Below are 5574 nucleotides of genomic sequence, written 5' to 3'. Positions count from 1 at the left end.
GGCGGCAGATGGGGTCCAGTCCAGACCTGCCCTTCCTCTCAGCCAAACCTGCTAGACAAGGCCCCAGCCCCACCCTCCCAGCACAGCACAGCACTGTAGCTAAACACTGCCCAGCATACGGTTGTTATTGTTCTGTCTACCGACTCACTGCTTCACTAGGACCAAGCCTTATAGTTAGCCTTACAGCTGCATCTGGACAGTCTAAGCGGCTGTATTGCTTCTGAGTCGACTTCATTGCTTTATAGCTAAATTTGATCACTTGACTAGATAAGCCATATTTGAATATCTCCTTTACTATTGATTTCCATAACAAACAAGTTAAATAATTCACAGCTTAAAGAAAAACTCAGTCACGTCTCTCCCATGAACAACAGGAAACCCCCTGTATGGACCACCATCTTGGGTCCTGCAGGGGGCAGTTTCAGTGTGGTCAACCATCACAGACCCAGACAGATTGAAACCATGCTTGTCCATCTCCTAACTGGAGCAGCTGCTGCCCACTCTGACAGACCTGTCACCTCACATCAACACTAAGACTGTGCCTCACTTCCTCACGATACACTCAATACTATACTGTATGCTGCACTACACTCTGCTCCCTCCACTTTCAAAATGTCTATCTTAGCTAGCTATGACCATGCCTGCCCCAGGCTCGAATCTGGTTTGGTGACCTAATAGAGTTTTTTAAAACTTTAGATGCCTCTTTCATACTGTTAGATCCACATTCCGGGTGCTTGCGTGACCCTCATGTCAGCGGGGCCATGGCTGTGTGTTAGAAATAAAACAGCCCTGACCGCCTGCTGAAATGCTAAGAAGTCCTCCGTCCTGTAATGGCTGCTAGCCTGCTACCTGATCCCTGTTGGTGGTGGGGGGGTTTCTATCCTGAGGCACCACACTCACTCTTACAAATTATAAAGTCATTCATTGCCTCAGTGGGGACATCTGACATTTTGTGCAACTGCACAGCATGTTAAGCTGCCATGTTTACCACAGTGAAAGGATGTAGGTGGCTGCAGGGTTTAGAAACCTTGTCTTCACAAATGTTCAGCAGTTGTACTGCACACAATGCCAAAGTCTACAAGTGAACTGCCTCCCAGAACAGTAACTAACTAGTCAAGGCTATTTGTTTTATGAACTCACCAATCATGCCTTCTATTGGTACATACAGTTCACAGCAGGCAGCAGCAATGGAAGCACCCCTTGGGGACCGAATCATTGGGACAGAATGTGTTAATGAAGTGTTTGCATTCAACTCATTTTAAACCCCACGTGTCTTCTGTTTTCCAGATGTGCACTCCAAGGAACACCCCAGCCACGCCGCCTAACTTCCCCGACACCATCACCATGTTCTCCAAGCTGAGGGCGTCAGACTGCTCGGGGAGTTCCGGAGGCGGAGGTCCCACCCAGGTGTCCATGGCCTGCTCTCCCCCCTCCTCCACAGCTGGCTTCGGATCCTTCTGGGCCTCATCACCCCCCAACCACCAGCCCGTCTGGCTGCCCCCCTCCTCGCCCACAGGCCACCACATGCACCACCACCACTACCAGCACCACCACCACATGCACCAGACCCCCATGTGGCCCCCTGTGTCCAAGCCCGGCAGCGCCCAGCAGACCCCTGTTGTATCGGCCCTGCATGGCCAGAGATGAGACTCTACCCAGGTGTGGGAGGGAGGGGGCTGGGGAGGATAGGGTGGGGCTGGGCTGTGTGCAGCCGAATGAATCTACAAGGGGGGGTTGGTGTCAGGATTAAAGGGTCTTGTTGGCCAAGGGGAAAAGACACGCTACTGTTGTTTTTCTTCCTTTCTTTCTGTTTTTCTAAAATGACGATGAACAATGTGTTCTTTGGAGGACGTCTGTTTCCTCTCTCTCTCTTCATCATAACTCATCAAAGCCTGGGAAGAACCGGGGGAGAACCACTAATAACAATATGAGGAAGTGGAATAACGAAGGGGGTGGAGTCTCTGAACCCCCCCCCCCCTAAAGGACTCTGGGAAATGCAGTTTTCTTTGTCAATGCAAGTCGAGCGCTGGACCCAGCAGAGCACTTACTTAGGATAGGAGCCATGTGATCTGCTAAAGTGCTTGATCATTGGCTGTTTTTCAAAACTCTTCTCTCCCTTGGGGTTCAATAACGCTCCAGTGATGTGACCAGATTTCACAATAACCAGCAGACAAAAACAAAATGGGACTGCAACACAAATGATGATGGTGTTGTGTTCTCGGCTGATCTTATGGCCCAGAAAAAATATGTTTTCAATATTGTTTGTGGTATGGATGTCTGTATAGTACAGATCATGGACAAACACTGTAGCCATTTTGTCAAGTTTCATGTAGCCATGTATCTCTTTTTAAAATGTCTATTTTGTAAGTACTATGTAGCTTAGTGAAACTTGACTCAGTGGCTCCGCTGCATGCTGTTGTGTCTGAGAAGTGGGCTCTTCAGTATGTGTGGACTCGAAGCTTTGGTTTTAAAGTGTCTGAAAGCTGACCTTCACATCAGAGGTGTTTTAAGGAGACGTGTAAAGAAATGTTAATACTGTAATTCAGTTTGTGTTGAGATACAGCAAAGTATGCAATCATTTGAGGAAGATTTGAAGCCAGTTTAAAGGCTGATGCATTTTTATCATTGTTTTTGGGAACATTTTCTACCTATGGATGTCAAAGGACTCCCAAGTGGCGCAGCGGTCTAAGGCACTGCATCTCAGTTCTAGATGCGTCACTACAGACCCTGGTTTGATTCCAGGCTGTATCAGAACCGGCCGTGATTGGGAGTCCCATAGGGTGGCGCACAATTAGCCCAGCGTCGTCCGGGTTAGGGTTTGGCCGGGGTAGGCCGCCATTGTAAATAAGAATTTGTTCTTAACTGACTTGCCTAGTCAACTTTTTTTTGACTGATAATGTAAACTGGTTTTCAGTGACAATTATGGAAACATCAACTACATTGTAAATAAAGGCTCAGCAGAAACAAAGTGCAAAAACGTTGAACTCCGTAACCTGGCTGGGGACGAGATTGAGATCTCAGTTGTGCTGTCAACACTGAATTTAATCTGGTTTGCAAATGTTTTGACTAACATAGATGGGTGTGAGCCATCAGTAGGCTACCTCTTCAGGTTTCTATGGGGAGTAGAGGCCCACTCAGTGATTTACTACACAACCTCTAGCAGAAGATCAACTGGTCCTACCTCTGGTTAAATGGGAGAGGCCGAATGTATTCCCTGCAGAAACAGTCGGTTTCAATGGGTCAGATTAGCAGAATCTCTCCTAGTGCTCAAAACGTGTGTAATTCCCTCCGTTAGAATAGTGGCTGATTGACTGATGATGAATTGAGTGTCTTGTCAACTATAGAATTATGAATTTAGTACGGGTTGCAAATATTTACAAAATGATTGTTCAGGCAATGTTTACATATTATGAGATTCAGTGTACTGATGAACAATGCTTCATAACCCAGAGTCTTACTTATAGGTGAGCTCTTCATACAACAGCCCATGTCAGAACATTTGCAAATCTATCAATGATGACAGATGGAAAGGTAGCCATTTTCACAATCATTCTCATTATAATTATCACAAAGAGGGAATAGGGAGGTCTGAACAGGTTGCAGTTGTATACAGAGGGTACTTTATCTGAAATAATGTCACATTCATTCATGCCCTCACTAAATTATGTTTTTATATTATGCCTGCCTGCCACATCTTCACTCAGACAATCACAGTCATATTCACATGTTCTTTCTTCCCTCTGGTTGAATACATGTAAAATCACATTTGTCATGCTGTGACCTTGTGAGGATGATTTTATAATGTACAACATGGACAGTCATGTAACGTTGGACAGATGCCACCTGGCCAATGTGGACCCTTGTCAATGTCACCCGAAAGAAGGGACACTGTTCCACTGTGCTGCCATGTAGTCTGTTCTGGTTCTAAATCCATGGATCTTTTCAGATGGACATTAGAAACTCAACGGTGGTTCCTCTTGGGGTGTTCATAACACCACCTCATTCATTAACTCATGTGTTCTATTAAGGGGAACGTTTGTTGTCAACTGCATGAGTTTTGGTTGGTGATTTTCCAGTTCTGTGTTTTTAACAAGGAGGGAGTAGAGGTTGGTCCCATAATGAGTGTTTCCTGCTGTGTGGATTACTGGCTCCTCCTCCTCAGTACTGTTGTGGTAACTAACACACCCAGACACAGTAGTGTTGGGTGATTATGGTTCCTGTGGTGATGTGACCCGGTCTCCATTCTCCTGCTACAGCTTTGGAATTCATCAACATATTTTATAAGGCTCTCATGAATCTCGATCAACAGTAGACCGTTTGGTCCCCCATGATATCTGTACAAACTGGGTGTTGTGAAATGTTCGAACGTCATGTTCACCCATACAAGATGTGCAGAATGCCTGATGGAAATCCTAAAACAAGTCAAACACCAAGCAATTTGCAGTGCACTTGAGTAACACAAGAACTTCTCATGGACCCTCATTTACATCTCTCTAATCTGGCTTTTTATATAGATATTTCTCTCCTGTACTAAGTGTTTATTTCCCCTGTTGAAATGTGTATTTATATGTTTTAATAAAATAAGGTATGATCTGCTAAGTGTTGGAGTTGTTCTGGGGTCTTGTTTTTGCAGAGAATAATTTTTGTGCTTTTATGAAATATGGTTGCTAAGGCACATTTGAACACATCATAGCAGTAACTTTGCTTTTTGAGATATTTTCTGTAAGGGAACCCCTTCAGTAATGATATGACACTGCATAATACTATAGTAATCTATATATCCCTATAAGTAGTGTCTCTATAGTACAAAGGAACAAGTAGGCCTTTATAAGAGAGACCATAAACACAGCGTGGCAGTTAATTGAGGAAGGATGTGGTTAGAACTGTATCCAGCCCAGTTAACGTGTTAAGTGTCTGAAACTGACGTGTGTCATAACAGCATGGCTCACAAAATGTGCCTTCACAGTCGAATTATATGCATGTGATGGTGGAGTTGTGTAAAACAGTACAGATATATTTACGTACCACAAGTAAAATTCATTGCAGACAGTCAATGAGTCAACATATGTTCACATAACAGTTATATGGACATCATATGACACATACATCACATATTCCATGAAGGCCCATTTATCTTTGAAAACAAAGATACATCTACCAATGGAAATCTTACATTCAGATTAACTGCCTATCTTAAATACTCTCCTGAAATACCTTTCAGTAGCATCATTACTCCTAAATACGTCCAAATGCTTTGAAAGGGATCACTTATACTCAGTTTATTAAGTAAACCACCTCATTCACGAGTCAGGAGGCCGTGGCTTGCTATATAAAGCAGGCAGACAGGCATCCAGGAATTCAGTTAATGTTCGAATGAACATTAGAATGGGAAAAACGAGTGACCAAAGCGACTTTGAATGCACAACTCATTGGTCCTTGTCACAGATGGGCTATTGCAGCAGACGACCACACCAGGTTCTACTCCCATCAGCTTAAAACAAGCAACTCCAGTTGTCATGCAATCACCAACACTGGACTATTGATGAGTGGAAAATGTTGCCTGGTTCGACGAAT

The 5574-nt window shown here is 44.2% G+C and overlaps 1 pseudogene; it reads left to right on the top strand.

Annotated features, from left to right (window-relative positions):
• The first annotated feature begins 243 nt into the window (after positions 1–243).
• LOC139564818 (UBA-like domain-containing protein 2 pseudogene) lies at positions 244–4599 on the top strand (annotated as a pseudogene).
• The last annotated feature ends 975 nt before the right edge of the window (positions 4600–5574 follow it).

This window comes from Salvelinus alpinus, chromosome 36 (genome assembly GCF_045679555.1).
Source record: "Salvelinus alpinus chromosome 36, SLU_Salpinus.1, whole genome shotgun sequence".
Taxonomy (NCBI): domain Eukaryota; kingdom Metazoa; phylum Chordata; class Actinopteri; order Salmoniformes; family Salmonidae; genus Salvelinus; species Salvelinus alpinus.
This window is presented reverse-complemented; position numbering and strand designations above follow the sequence as displayed.